Source organism: Sorex fumeus, unplaced genomic scaffold (genome assembly GCF_029834395.1).
Source record: "Sorex fumeus unplaced genomic scaffold, SorFum_2.1 ptg000013l, whole genome shotgun sequence".
Classification (NCBI taxonomy): domain Eukaryota; kingdom Metazoa; phylum Chordata; class Mammalia; order Eulipotyphla; family Soricidae; genus Sorex; species Sorex fumeus.
Window position 1 is genome coordinate 3,478,567 of NW_026606070.1, and position 14,214 is coordinate 3,492,780.

Consider the following 14,214-nt stretch of genomic DNA (forward strand, 5'->3'; position numbering starts at 1 on the left):
TATAACCACATGCTGTATCCAGTGAAAAAATGAGCTAAAGCAGAATGCCAAAAGAGGTGTCCATGGATGAGATGTATTTATACTCACTAGCAAAGCAATTTGACCAGAGCACTGGCCAACTGGTGCATTTCTTTGAAGAAAACAATATAAAGGCTCTGAGACATAAACAGGAACTTTGGGGAAGAAACAAAAAAGCACTGTTGATCATAATACAGCCGTTACCATGGAACCAGTCTTTCCTTGCCCGACAACATTTTGGTTCATTGAAAGTTTTGCTCCTCTCCAAGGAAAGAAGAATCACATCCATGAGGTTGAACATCTCGCAAGCTTCCAGGGGCCCCAAGTGCCTATTTCTGGAGAGTTCTCTGCTTTTTTATTTGTTTCAATTTTTTTTTTTTAGTTTTTGCTTTTTGGGTCACACCCAGCCATGCAGAAGGGTTACTCCAGGCTTATGGCCTCAGGAATTTCTTCTGGCGGTGCTTGGAGGACCATATGGGATGCTGTTGGGAATCAAACCCGGGTTGACCGCGTGCAAGGCAAATGCCCTACCCACTGTGCTATATAATCCCAGCCCCTTTTCTGCTCTTTTAAACCTTCACCTTCACAAGATCTCAAAGAGAACAGATTTATAAATTTAAAACTTATTTTGGACTAACTGATAATTCTCTCTCACCCTCTTCATTCTTTTTCCCCCGATTTGTTTTTAAATTGAAGTAATATTTGCTTATATAATTATACAGCTTCCAAAATACATAGTTATAAACCAATTCTATATATTACCACTATGTTGGTCACCAGGATTCTTACTTATATTTATCACCTTATACTTCACCCTATTTTGCAGGATTGACCTACTTCTCTTGCCCTGGAGTAGAGGTCTTCTTTGTTCTTACAGTTTAACAGCTTGCTTTTTTTTTTCCCTCGTGCGCTTATATTTTTTTATCTACTAAAGTTGAGTGAAATTATATAGTGCTTGTCTTTCTCCATCTGACTTATTTCATTCAACATATTTTCCAGATAATTCATGTGTTGAAAAATAGCGGATTTCTCCTTTTTCTAGATTTGAGTAGTATTCTGTTGTGTCTATATACTACATCATCTGGTTCCTCTTACTTAACTTCAGTTGCTTCTGTTTCTTGGTTATTATGAACAACTCTGTGATGAACATGGTGCTGCATTTATCTCTTTGATGTAGTGATTTAGTATTCTGATAAATGCCTAGAAGTTGGAAATTTAGATCAAAGGATAATTCTATTCTTATTCTTTTGAGGAATTTCCTTACTATTTTCCATAATGACCGTAGCAAAGCACATCACTGAGTGTCTAAGAGAATTCACTCATAGAAACAAAAGGACAACAAACATCTAGTGTTTCCAGTGGGACCTTTCAGGGGCCATGCAGGCAATTGCTACAAAGTTGTCCTGAGAGAGGAAGTTGGAGTCATAAATCTTCCATGCCCCTGAGAGGTGTTTGCACATTATGCGACTAGAGAATCACCAAAAACTTAGAGAAACAAAAAGATTGGATGCATCAACAAGACTTAGTTGCATATTTATTTAACTTTGATAAAGCATGGAATCCAAGGGAAAATCAAATTAGGGAGAAGTCTGGCTCTCCCCAGTCTGTTTGTGATCTGAGGCACTATTTGTGGAGGTAATTGCAGGTTCAATACCACAACAGAAAATGAGAACTTATCGCTCCTAAAGTAATCAAACTAATGCTTTCCTCATTACCATGTCTTCATTTTTCCTGTTGACAGTGCAATGCCTATAGAGATCTCATTACTGCTGTTTTCCATATTTTTTTTAAATTATTGATAAGCTGTAGTAATGCTGATCTATGACTGAAAACAGGCAGAGGCAGGGAGTTCAGAAATATTTTTACATGAACAACTGGAACAGAACAGATACACATCTGTCAAAATTGGAAAGCAGGAAAGGAACCTGAGGCCCAGTGCACTGTTCAGTTTGTGAACTACCTGGGGCTAGTCAGTTCTCTTTGGAGGGCAATTATTCAAGAATCACTTATGTGACAGGACTTGAACTCTTCCAAGCTCTGTCCTGCTTGGCGCCAGAGCTTTCTGTTCTTTCTGCATCTCATTAGAAAAGCAATTATAGTCCAAACAACATCATATGGCAATGATTTAATTAACTTCAAATCTTGCTCCAAAGGTAAGTGTCACGGGCTTTTGGTCCTATTTTTTGCCCTTCCTGTTGGGAGCTGAATACTCAAACAGCAGAAAGAAAATGTCATTTTTTGTTTCCACATGCAAAGTTCAATGCTATAGTGAAGAAAACTATTCCAAAAGAAAAGTTTGTTTTTCTTAGTCTTAAATATAAATGTCTGAAATATAGATTTCAGGTAGTTGAAAATGTACCAATAAGAGTCTAAAAGCAAACTTTGTTATATGATCCAATTATTTTCAAAATTTTGATATATAATACTTCAGTATTCTCAGATCAATTCAGCATCACAGTAAATATCATTTCAATAAAATTATAATTTATTAAAATCAAACTCGGGTCGGCCATGTTGGCCGCTTGTAAGGCGAATGCCCTACCACTGTGCTATCGTTCCAACCCTGGGCTGGAGCGATAGCACAGCGGTAGGGCATTCGCCTTACAAGCAGCCAACACGGCCGACCTGAGTTCGATTCCTTCGCCCCTCTCGGAGAGCCCGGCAAGCTACCGAGAGTATTCGATATGCCAGACACAGTAACAACAAAGTCTCCAATGGAGACGTTACTGGGCCCGCTCGAGCAAATCGACGACCAACGGGAGGGCCTTTACCTTTACCTTACTTACCTTTACCTTATTAAAATAGTGCAATCCTGAACCATTTAAATTTCCCTTGATTTAGAGATTAAGCCTTGTTTATTATTTATGGTTAAAATCAGACACTTCATTAAAATTACTGTTCGACAAAAAACTTGAATTAAATATGCGAACAAGTATTAAGCAAAGCCAATATTTTGGCAGAAGAAATTAGAAAGAAAAAATTATTTTCCTTTTTTTTTTTTTTTTTTTGCTTTTCGGGTCACACCTGGTGATGCACAGGGGTTACTCCTGGCTCTTGCTCTCAGGAATTACTCCTGGCGGTGCTCAGGGGATCATATGGGATGCTGGGAATCGAACTCGGGTTGGCCGCATGCAAGGCAAACGCCCTACCCTCTGTGCTATCTCTCCAGCCCCAATTATTTTCCTTTTAATAAATGAAGCTCCCAACCCACAACTATCAACTATATGTAACACTTTAGAAAGAACAAGACACCATTTTCTCTTTTCTTAACCTCTTCATTGTCTCTCTCAAGTGTTGAAGTTTGAAAATGGGGGGAGATTGTCTTTGGAGACATCCTAACCGATGCTTCATTAGAGTCTATGAGCTTTGAAGAAGACGATCTTTCTTAAAGGAACACCAAATAAAGGGTGTTTGGAGGACCCGCTCGGGATGGGAGATGTGTGCCGAGAGTAGACTATGGACCGAACACAATGGCCACTCAATACTGCTATTGAAAACCACAACACCCAAAAGGAGAGAGAGAACAAAAGGGAATGACCTGCCACAGAGGTGGGTGCGGTGGGGGGTGATGGGGTGGGGGTGGTGGGAGGGATACTGGACTTATTGGTGGTGGAGAATGGACACTGATGGAGGGATGGGTACTCAATCATTGTATGATTGAAACCAGGGCACAAAAGTTTGTAAGTCTGTAACTGTACCTCACGGTGATTCACTAATAAAAAATTAGAAAAAAAAAGGACTATCTTTCTTATTCCCAGAACTAAGAAGGCACCTTTTGTAGAAGTTCCAGTGACCCATGCGGTTGGTTCTATAGAATCTCCCTGGTGCTTTGCCATCTTACAACTATACAGACTCGCTGTCTAGGGCCAGGACTCTGCTACCCACTTCCTAGCATGTCTCTATCCCATACCTGCAGAGACACGGAGATGCTGCCTCTTGGCTGAAGATGGGAGGGTTCCCCAGGAAGTGCTGGGGTCACTGCTGACCGTTCTCAGCCAATATGGCAGGTGACTCAACGCAAGGGGCTGAGGACATGGTGCCATTCAGGTGCTTGTGGTGGCAGGACCCAACAGGGCCAGACCCTGCAGAGTTCAAGGACCATAACGCCTGGGGGAGTAAATCACGGTCCACGCTGCACACCCCTGAGGCCATAGTCCCAGGCCATCTCCACCTCTAGATTTCCAGCTTCTGAACATTCTACAAGTAAAGACTTTTACAAGCGGAGTTCAACCTCTATGTCAATATTACAAGCATCCATGTCTCTTTATTAAGCAAGACAGTTTCCAGTGAATTATTCTGCTCCTGTTTTATTAGAACATCATCTCTACCATCTTGCCTGTAAACACTGTACATACATTTTGTGAGCATGTCCAAATGTCACTTTCTCCATAAAATTATTTCCTGATTCTTTGGCAGGAAGTAATCTTCCCCTTATTTAGATTCCATTAGCTCTCAGTTATACCTTCATCCTAGGCATAATTGCAGTCTTCCTCCTCAAGCTCTCGGTGTCTGTAGATTTCTAAGTTTGCCTCTAAGCAAAAAGGTTTCTAAAAGAAACAGCAAAATTGAGCTTGAGACGAACACTCCTCCAGTCATGTAAGGGTTAAAGGCAAATGCACCATGGTGTATTATATTGCTCTTCCTTTTAATAACAAGAGCCACATTCGGGGAAGAAAGTGGAATTTTAATTATGCACCGAACTGTACAATTTATACCTTCCTCTGGGATACATTCAAAGGTGCATAATGATCAAAAAACATAATATTCATACTCAATCCACATTAGAAGAAATTACAGCCATTCCCGTCCCTCACCTCTTGTCCCCGGGCATGCCCCGAGGGCAGCCCACCCATCTTTTCTGCAGCAGTGATTCCATTTCTGCCTTTCCACCATCTGTGCTCTGAGAGGTCCACGGCTCCCCACTGCCGCCCCGCCTTCCACCAAGCTGTTCCTGCACCCAAACGCTCCCGGACCCTCGCCCGATCACCGTCCTCCCTCCCTCACACCTGCCCAGGCCCCAGAGGAGCTGGGTGTTTCTGCCATTCCTCAAACACTGCCCACCCTCAGCCCAGTGTCCTTAGCAGGAGAGAGTGTGAGAGGCATTCCCTCCATGCAAACGCCCTGCCAGGATGGAGTTCGGGATGCAGACGTGGTGCTCCAGCTGCTGCAGGGACATGCCCGCCTCTGGCATCCTTTGTTCCTCTCACCGGTCAACTCTGGCCAGAGCCACTGTCCTTCAGTCTCACCAGTGGGATGAGGACTTCTGCAATAGCCACTCGGCAGTGGTCAGCTGCTAGCTTAGGCACAGGAGAAGACCCTTTCAAGGCCTGTTCTCTCCTATCCACGCTGCTGCCTGCAGGGAATGGAGCTGAACAATGCCAGGGACGCACCGACTGCTTGCATTAGACTAGGGTAGGCTTTTTGTTCATTCATGTTTGTTTCAGCAAACACACACAAATAATGAACCTTACTAATTTTTTCAATTTATTTATTATTTACTTATTTAATTAAGTCCACCCGGTAGTGCTCTCGGCTAAGACCAGGCTCTGCACTAAGGGATCATACCTGGCAGTGGTTGGGGGACTATAGGGAGTGCCAGGAACTAAACCTGGGTCAGCATCTATGAGACAAGCACCCTACCCACTGAACTACCGTCCAGCCAAGTATTTTAAACAGAAGGAATCATGCATAAACTTTTCCATTTCAATTCTTAGAGTCTTTTTTTCTCTTCAAATCACATAATAGAATCTAGCAAGTCACCCCCCACACACACACACACACACGCACACAACCCAAATTGCTTCCAATGACTCCTGGCTGTTTTAGTGAATATCTGGTCCCCGCCCCCCACCCAACCTTCACAAAGGGCTCCAAGCAGGATGAAGGTAGGTCTGGGGAACAGCGAGGTAATGTGACCCACAGATCAAGTTTATTCATTCTAGGCTAAGAAAGGTCATCTGACCTCTGGGGGAAAAATCTAGATTCCGAGAACGTTCAGACAACTGCTCAACTCTGGTCAGAAGGCAAACCAGAAAACACAAAAATAACTTCGGAACATACTTAAGATTACTTAGGGCCACAGTAATGCCCTGTAATGTTATTCATCTCTGCCCCCTCCCTGCCGCCCTCTCCTGCCATGGTCAACTAGAACTGTGGAATTATGCAGAGACTCACTAAGCAGGCTGTGAGCTTAGTGCTGGCCCAAGAGGTCAGCAGAAGCCAACTGCAGGAGCTAAATAAAGCATGACTAAATGCACCAAAGGTGGCAGAGGTATTCGTGCTGTCTTAAGTGTGATTGACGAGAATTTTTCTCACTAGACAGTATGAAGATTTCCTTGACTCACAAATTGTTAAAGTTACAGAGAACTTTCAAGTCATTGAAAAAAATAAATTAAAAAGAGTGCTCGCTTCAGCAGCACATACACTAAAATTGGAGCAATACAGAGAAGATTAGCATGGCCCCTGTGCAAGGATGACACGAAAATTCGTGAAGTGTTCCATATTTTTTATTCGATCATTGTATAACTGAAACCCAAGCACAAAAAATTGGAAATCTACAACTGTACCTCATGGTGTTTCACTAATAAAATTTTAAGGAAAAAAAAAAGAGTTGGCATAATATCTTATTACCTTGTTCATGCCCTCTTACTTTATTGAGAAATTATGAATTTTATACTTTAGGGTAATAAGGATTTAGCTACATGGGCTCTTTTTTTGAGAAACATAAACAAAGGTTACTAACTGATATCCTGCAATTACACTATAAAAATGTTTGAAATTGACATGTCAACATTTTAAAATTAGACCTCTGTTTTTTGTTGTGGATTAAAATAAATAATTTCTTAAAAATGTGACTTTGACTAAATATACAGAATTGCCTAAATACTTACCATATGTGACTCTGTATGTGATTGTGAGTATTAAAAAAATCATCGAGGGGCTGGAGTAATAGTATATCAAGTCGGGCATTTTCCTTGCTTGTGGCCAAGCTGGATTCGATCCCCAGCATCCAATATGGTCTTCAGGTATTTAGTCTTCAGGTATTTACATTATAATTATACCACCAGGAATAATTCCTGAGTGCAGAGCCAGGAGTAACCCCTGGGCATCGCTAGGTATGCCCCAAACAAAACAAAACAAACAAAATCATTGAGAGGGTATGAGTATACTGATCATTCACTGGCTATCGTAACTGGAAACATTATTGCATATCAGAGTATCTTTGTTTGTTTGGTTTTTGGCTAGGAGATGCTAGGCACAAAACACGAGTCAGTGCTCCAAGTCATAACCTGTATTAAATAATAGGCATTTCACAGATCACTGAAACTTGCCCCCCATCAGTGACTAGGGAAATACATTTCTTTTCCAATAAAATTAAGAAAGAAAACACTTTACCCAAGTACTGAAGAATTTGTGATTGTGAAAACAGTGTGTTGGCGTTGTTATTTCATATTTTGTAACTCTGGGCACCCTACAAGCTCCGACATGCTTACATCCTGCCATCTGGCATCAGATACACTCAGAAGCATATTGTACTGAGATAAGAAACAGACTTACTCATCACGAGAACCTTTTCTGAACTATGTGCAATGAATCTTAGCAGGTAAATGAGTTAACAGAATGGGAGACTCCCCCCCCCCCCCCCCCGCGACCATAAATATGTTAGGATGGTAAGTGACCTCAAAAAAACCCCAAAAAACATGTTTTATGATTCTAGGGGGAACCATGAAATCAAAAAATTTACTGACAATTGTTGGAGGAGAATCACAGTGAGGACTTAGATGAATCAAAAACTTATTTTTTTCTCAAAAAAGCAGACTGAATATAAAAAGAGGCGATCCACACCAATACCTTCATGTGGATAACAATTTATTCAAGCTTCTGAACATGCATTATCCAATCTGATTTTTCTAAAACCATGAGAAATGGACAAGACAGGAATTATCCTAATTTTACATAATTGCACACAGAGAAATAAAAATATTAAGTGTCTGGATCGGTGTCACCTGATTCACAAATGTCCAAATCAGACAAAGTTCAGTTCTGATGTAGTTCAATGCCCTTTTTCCCAATGGTTGTGTTCAATACTCAGCAGACTTTAAATCTTCTTACTACTTGCCCTTGGTTATTTTTTGGAAGTCTCAAGAGTCAAAGCTAGACATCATTTGCTCATGAGAACTTAAAATTCCAAGTCTACTCAGCCAAATTATTAAATTATTTCTTGCCCTTTCTCTCTTGCACTACTCTCTTTTGCTCTCTCGCTTTCGCTCTTCTCTCTGCCCTCCATCTTCTTTTCCCAGTTTAATGTAAACCATTCTAGAGAATATGACAAAATCCAAGATATCAAGAAAGTCAGCCTTAAAAGGATAATACATGAGAAACATGTGCTGTGTAGAGTCAATGAGAATTATAATTTCAAAGTCAAAGTTAAATGAAAGATATTACTTAGTAAAAAACTATTGCTAAATAAACATCTTTTTAAGAAAATTGTCTCATTTGCAAAAGAATTATGCTGACCTAACCAAAGACTTCGGAAGTGAACAGTTCTTTTTCAAAACCAATTTAACAGGAAATATTCCAGGAAGTCATCGACTAGTGCATAAATTATTATGTGTGGGCCTATAAATTGCTCTATGTTGACTTTGAAACACTAATATTAACCATGTGCCTATTCAAAGACTAAGTTACTTCAGCATTAAGATAGAGGGTTTCTAGCTAATGGAGGAGATGACAGTTCTTATTACCAGTGCATGTGTAAAGAGGCTTTGAAAGGAAATCTTCACATAGTCATCACTGTACAGTACTGAGAACTATAATTGAGTCTTCTTCTCTTCCTAGACTTAAAGGTTTATGGAAAGTAGTGACATTACTCACATTACTGTTAAGCCCAGAAGATAAAATAGGAATAAAATTGAAGGACATAATTTAAATGATCAGATTGTACTCCCAGTATTGGAACATCTCTAGACAATTCAAATGCCTTTCATTCTACAAGAGATTTTCTTGTCAGTAAAACATTAGTTTCATTTTTTAAAAATTTATTTTATTTATTTATTTATTGAATCACCATGAGATATAGATACAAAGCTTTCATGTTTGAGTTTCAGTCATACAATGATCAAACACCCATCCCTCCATCAGTGCACATTCTCTACTACCAATGTCCTCACTATACCCTCCCCTTTCTAACCTTCCCCCTGCCTCTATGGCAGACAATTTCCCCCATACTCTCTCCCTACTTTTGGGCATTAGCGAAATTAGCTTTAAAATCATATATTCTGGGGCCAAAGATATAGTATGGGGGGTAAGGTGCTTACCTTGCCTGAAACTGTACTGGTAAAATCCCTGGCACCATAAATGGTCCCGAGTACCACCAGTAATGAGCCCTCAGCACTGTTGGATGTGGTATGCCCCCAACCCAAACTCCCCCCAAAAGGAAAGAAGCGCAGTTTTTAATCTTCTAAACAAGTGACAAGGGAATTTCAGAAGACACATATGTCTCCATTCCCTCATTCTCTTGTAGCCATGCAAAAACATTCCCTACCTAAATATACACTAAATAACTAGCCAGAAACAGGTTCAGTTCTTGTTCTGGAAGACAATGTTTTAGCAAATGTTGCAAAAACTCATGCTATATCATCTCTGACCATAAACTCTCCATGATCTCAAAATTCTGGTAGAATTTACAAGTAAGTCTATCCAGTAATCGAGAACCACATATTAAAGTTAATAATTCTTTGATGTCTCCTTGTGCCATGTATAATGCCAAACATCTTGCACCTATTTTCTCAAGTAACAAATGAGAAACACAGCCCAGGGCTGAAGAGATAGTACAGTAAGTAAGGGACTTGCCTTGCACACAGCAGCCCTGGGTTCAATCCTCAGCATCTCAAAGAGTTCCCTGAGTCCAATCAAAGTGATGCCTAAGCAGAGCCAAGACCAGACCCCGAGGACCACTGGTAAAACAACAACTACAACCAAAACCCTCTCTATTCATTTTAGTGGGATTTATTAACTCCATTCTACAGAAAATGAAACTGACACACACAGAGCTACAGCAACTTCCCCCACAGAATGGAGACCCTAAACGTCAAAGCCAGGGTCAAAAAGTGTGTTCGTCTCTTCCCCACGTCCTTGGCAGCCCTCCCGCTGACCCCAACCACATGTCCCTTTCTCCTACGTGAAACAGGAACAGCCATTCATACTTAATCCATATTGTGTAGCCCTTAATGAGATGCACGGCATATCTGAAACAGTATTTGAATGTCTGCATGTAACTCCAAGAGCAAAACTAACACATACGTAGTTCAACATGCAGAAGGGACCAGATAATTAGCCCAAAACAGGTTCAAAACAGAAGTCAAACTTCAGAGGACTGATTTTCGCTCGAAGAGAAGGCCCCTGACAGAACGTTTGGAAAAGAGGGCCTGCTGTTTGCTGACAGGTAGTGATCGTTTGCAAACGGTGCACAATGACATCAGGGAAGTCATGCTCATTCCCTGAGATCCGCAGAGACTGCACACAAGAACTTGGATGAAGACTTTTCAAACCTTGTGAGGTCTGAGTCTGAGGTCCCTGCCTGGGCTCTACACCTGGACAGTAGAAGTGAGTGCCCAGGAAATGGACACAGCAGCTCAATGCGGTTGGTTCCCTGGACAAAAGTAGCTTCCAGCTGTGTGTGATGCAAGGGTGCTTCCTGTTTAACTGCAGTATGACAACTCGGAGCACAGACAAGAGTGAGAGGGGTTAAAAGAAGAGAGAGACTAGGGAAAAGTAGATTTATCGTGCAAGAACTGAAGATCAAATTCTGTATTAAGCAGTGCTATGGAAATGATCTCACCTATTATTTAAATTTGGTTTTGGTTTTTGGGGCCACACCTGGACTTCTCCTGGTGGTGCTCGGCAGTGCATATGGTGCTAGGTGGTCTGTGTGCAAGGCAAACACCCTACCTGCTGTCCTATCACTCAGGCCCTCACCTGTTTAAAGGTGTATTTTACTTGTATTCATTAACTGAGTCTAGCATGAAGATTTACCAATGCCGTCCTGAAATCAACACGGATCTCGCTTCATGATTCTGTCTCTCCCCTGTTCATTTACTTGGTCTGGATACCAGAGGAATGGGAAGTTTTCACTCAGGAGAATTCCTGAATGCAAATGTGGTTTTAGTTTATAGGAAACTATGATATGACAGTGGTAGAAATCGATATGATTCTATCACTTGATCCAACTGCACTTAGCTTCAAATATATCTCCTCTCCTTTTCAATAGCTATTAGAAATTTAAGTTTTGTATAGGTTACACCAAAAACAATTGCCTGTATTGACAAGGGCTCATAAAATTTTTTATGATCCCCTTAACATATACCTTTAATACATGTGCATTTGAACCAGCTATGATGCCAATACAGCTTCATGAAATTACTGGTTTGTTTGTAATGACACAGTAAGCAAACAAAATGTCCATTAAACATGTAATAACAAATACAGTAGGCAAGCAAAATGTCCATTAAAAACTTGATGCAATAATAGTTCATATTTGGAAATAACCCAAAGTGTCCAAGAAGAGATGATTGCATAAAGAAAATATGGTACATACACAATGAACTATTACTCAGCTATAAAAAAGATGAAATCATGCAATTTGCTGCAACATGTATGAAACTATAGAGAATTGTGCTGAACACAGTAAGAAGGAGAGAGACAGTTACCCAACAGTCTCTCTTTGTATGTGAAATATAAAGAAACACAGCAAGGGAATGAAGAATTGTCAAAGGCAACAGAATCTGAGCACTGATTTACAGAAATGAACTTATCAAGGGTGAGGAAGGGAGGGTGTGTTTGGGAGGGGATCTTGAGACAATGGTGGAGGGAAGCTGGCATTCTGGTGGAGGGTTTGTTGCTGGAACACTATCTGCATGAAACCCTATCATTAGCAGTATTGTAAATCATGATGTCTCAAATAAAATTTTAAAAATTTGATGGAAAACTTAATTATTACTCTATTCCCACAAAGAAATGCCATGCAGTTATTAAAATGAATAACTTTAATTTTAGCTGATATCAAACGCATATGAAATCAAGTGATAAAAAGGAATGAAACAAGAACACAACCAATAAATTTGCAAGTGATTGGGTGTTTATGAATCATTTACTTATCAGTAAGTACACAGACATGATGATTGTATACACAGTTTCATGTATAGAAATCTGGTCAGGCGATTAATGATCTATGACAGTAACTCAGTAAGACACTAATTTGTATGTATATAGTTTTCATGCAATTTGTATTTTTGTTGTGTTTTTACAATAATTTAAAAAATTATTTTAAAGGGGCCTGGGAAAGAGTACAGAAGTTAGGGTATGTGTCTTTGTAAGTGCCCAATCTGGGTTCGATTCCACATGATTCCACTCCGAGTATCTCTGAGTGCAACCCTCGAGGCCCCCAAATTGCCGGAGTGACTGGGTACCCCAGCACTACCGAGCCTTAGTAGTGCCCCTCTGAAGGCCCTTGCTCTGAACCCAAGGCCGGGGTGGCCTTAGAAACATGGGTGCCTGCCCCCCTCTCTGAACAACACTTGGGAGCCCCCTCCCAAAGGGGGAAAAAAGATTATAGACAAAATTCAAATAATGCTGTGAAACCATAGGAAAACTCTGTAGAAGGGAGCAGATGTCTCAAAATTTTATTCAGTAGACAAGTGGCCAACACGGCCGACCCGAGTTCGATTCCTCCGCCCCTCTCGGAGAGCCCAGCAAGCTACCGAGAGTATTCGATATGCCAGACACAGTAACAACAAAGTCTCCAATGGAGACGTTACTGGGCCCGCTCGAGTGAAAAAGGAAGGGGGAGATTCAATGGAAAGAAAGGAGTAATGAGAGAAAGAGATAGGGAGAGGCAAGCTGATTTCCGGGGTGCCAGAAAGAAGCCAAGCAGGAAAATATCTGATGGGGCCTGGGTACAGCCGCCCTGATTCTCTTGAGCTCTGCAGTTTCTAAATCTCCTCTTAGAGTCCCTGTTCTGGTTCTAGAACCAGAGATGCTAATAAAAATTTGAAAACTGAGGTCGGAGCCATAGTACAGCAGGGAGGGCGTTTGCCTTGCATGCGGCCGACCCAGGTTCGATCCCCAGCATCACATAATGTTCCCCAAGCACCGCCAGGAGTAATTCCTGAGTGCCGAGTCAGGAGTAACAAAATGGAACTGTGATTCCAGTGACAAGAAACTTCTTCCCACCACTCCATATTGCTCTTCTTCTTCTTCTTCTTCTTCTTCTTCTTCTTCTTCTTCTTCTTCTTCTTCTTCTTCTTCTTCTTCCTCTTCCTCCTCCTCCTCCTCCTCCTCCTCCTCCCCCTCCCCCTCCCCCTCTTCTTCTTCCTCCCCCTCCTCCTCCTCCTCTTCCTCCTCCTCCTCCTCCTCCTCTTCCTCTTCCTCCTCCCCTCCTCCTCCTCCTCCTCGTCCTTCTCCTTCCTCTTCCTCCTCCCTCCTTTTTTTTGGGGGGGGTCACACCCAGCAATGCCAGGGGTTACTTCTGGCTCTGCACTCAGGAATTACTCCTGGCGGTGCTCAGGGGACCATATGGGAAGGTGGGAATCGAACCCGGGTTGGCCACGTGCAAGGCAAATGCCCTACCCGCTGTGCTATCGCTCCAGTCCCATATTGCAATCTTCTGATTTATTTAGAGAAACAGCATTACCGGCTCTCCATTTGGTCCCCGGCCTGGGATGCAGAACCCAGAGTAAGCCCTGAGTACTGCCTGCAAACCAAAACCAAACACCATTGCATTTATCATTACTTGAAACTTAAGTAGTAACTACAATTTTATTGGTTTGTTTTCTCCTACTAAAAAAAATCCATCAGGGTTGATACTGTGATTTATTTGGTGTTACCTTCCTAGAGTTGGTTCTGGTCCCACACTGGAGGGCACAGTTGGATGATGGTAGCTGCTCTTGCTAATGCCATGGAGAGGAAACTCTGAAATCACTTTTACTTAAGGCTAATAAAATGCACTGTGATTAAGATCTTATTTATAAGGACCACGGTTTTCAAAGAATATGCAAGTAATTCATAGTTTAACAGTTATAAGATTACAAGAGAACAGAAGAATCCTGATAAATCTTTAATGTGTATTTCCTATGACTTCAACAGCAATTAATAATCCCTCAGACACATAATGAATCGTTTTTTTTCCCTCCTTTGGAA

At 41.3% G+C, this 14,214-nt stretch overlaps 1 protein-coding gene and 1 non-coding gene across 3 annotated transcripts in view; one reads left to right on the plus strand and one right to left on the minus strand.

Annotated features, from left to right (window-relative positions):
* ARHGAP24 (Rho GTPase activating protein 24) overlaps nt 1–14,214 on the minus strand; it is a 750,703-nt gene that overhangs the window by 234,664 nt on the left and 501,825 nt on the right. The window lies entirely within an intron of this gene.
* LOC130020865 (U6 spliceosomal RNA) lies at nt 6,419–6,525 on the plus strand. Its single transcript, XR_008792060.1, has one exon. It is a non-coding gene; the product is annotated as a U6 spliceosomal RNA (small nuclear RNA).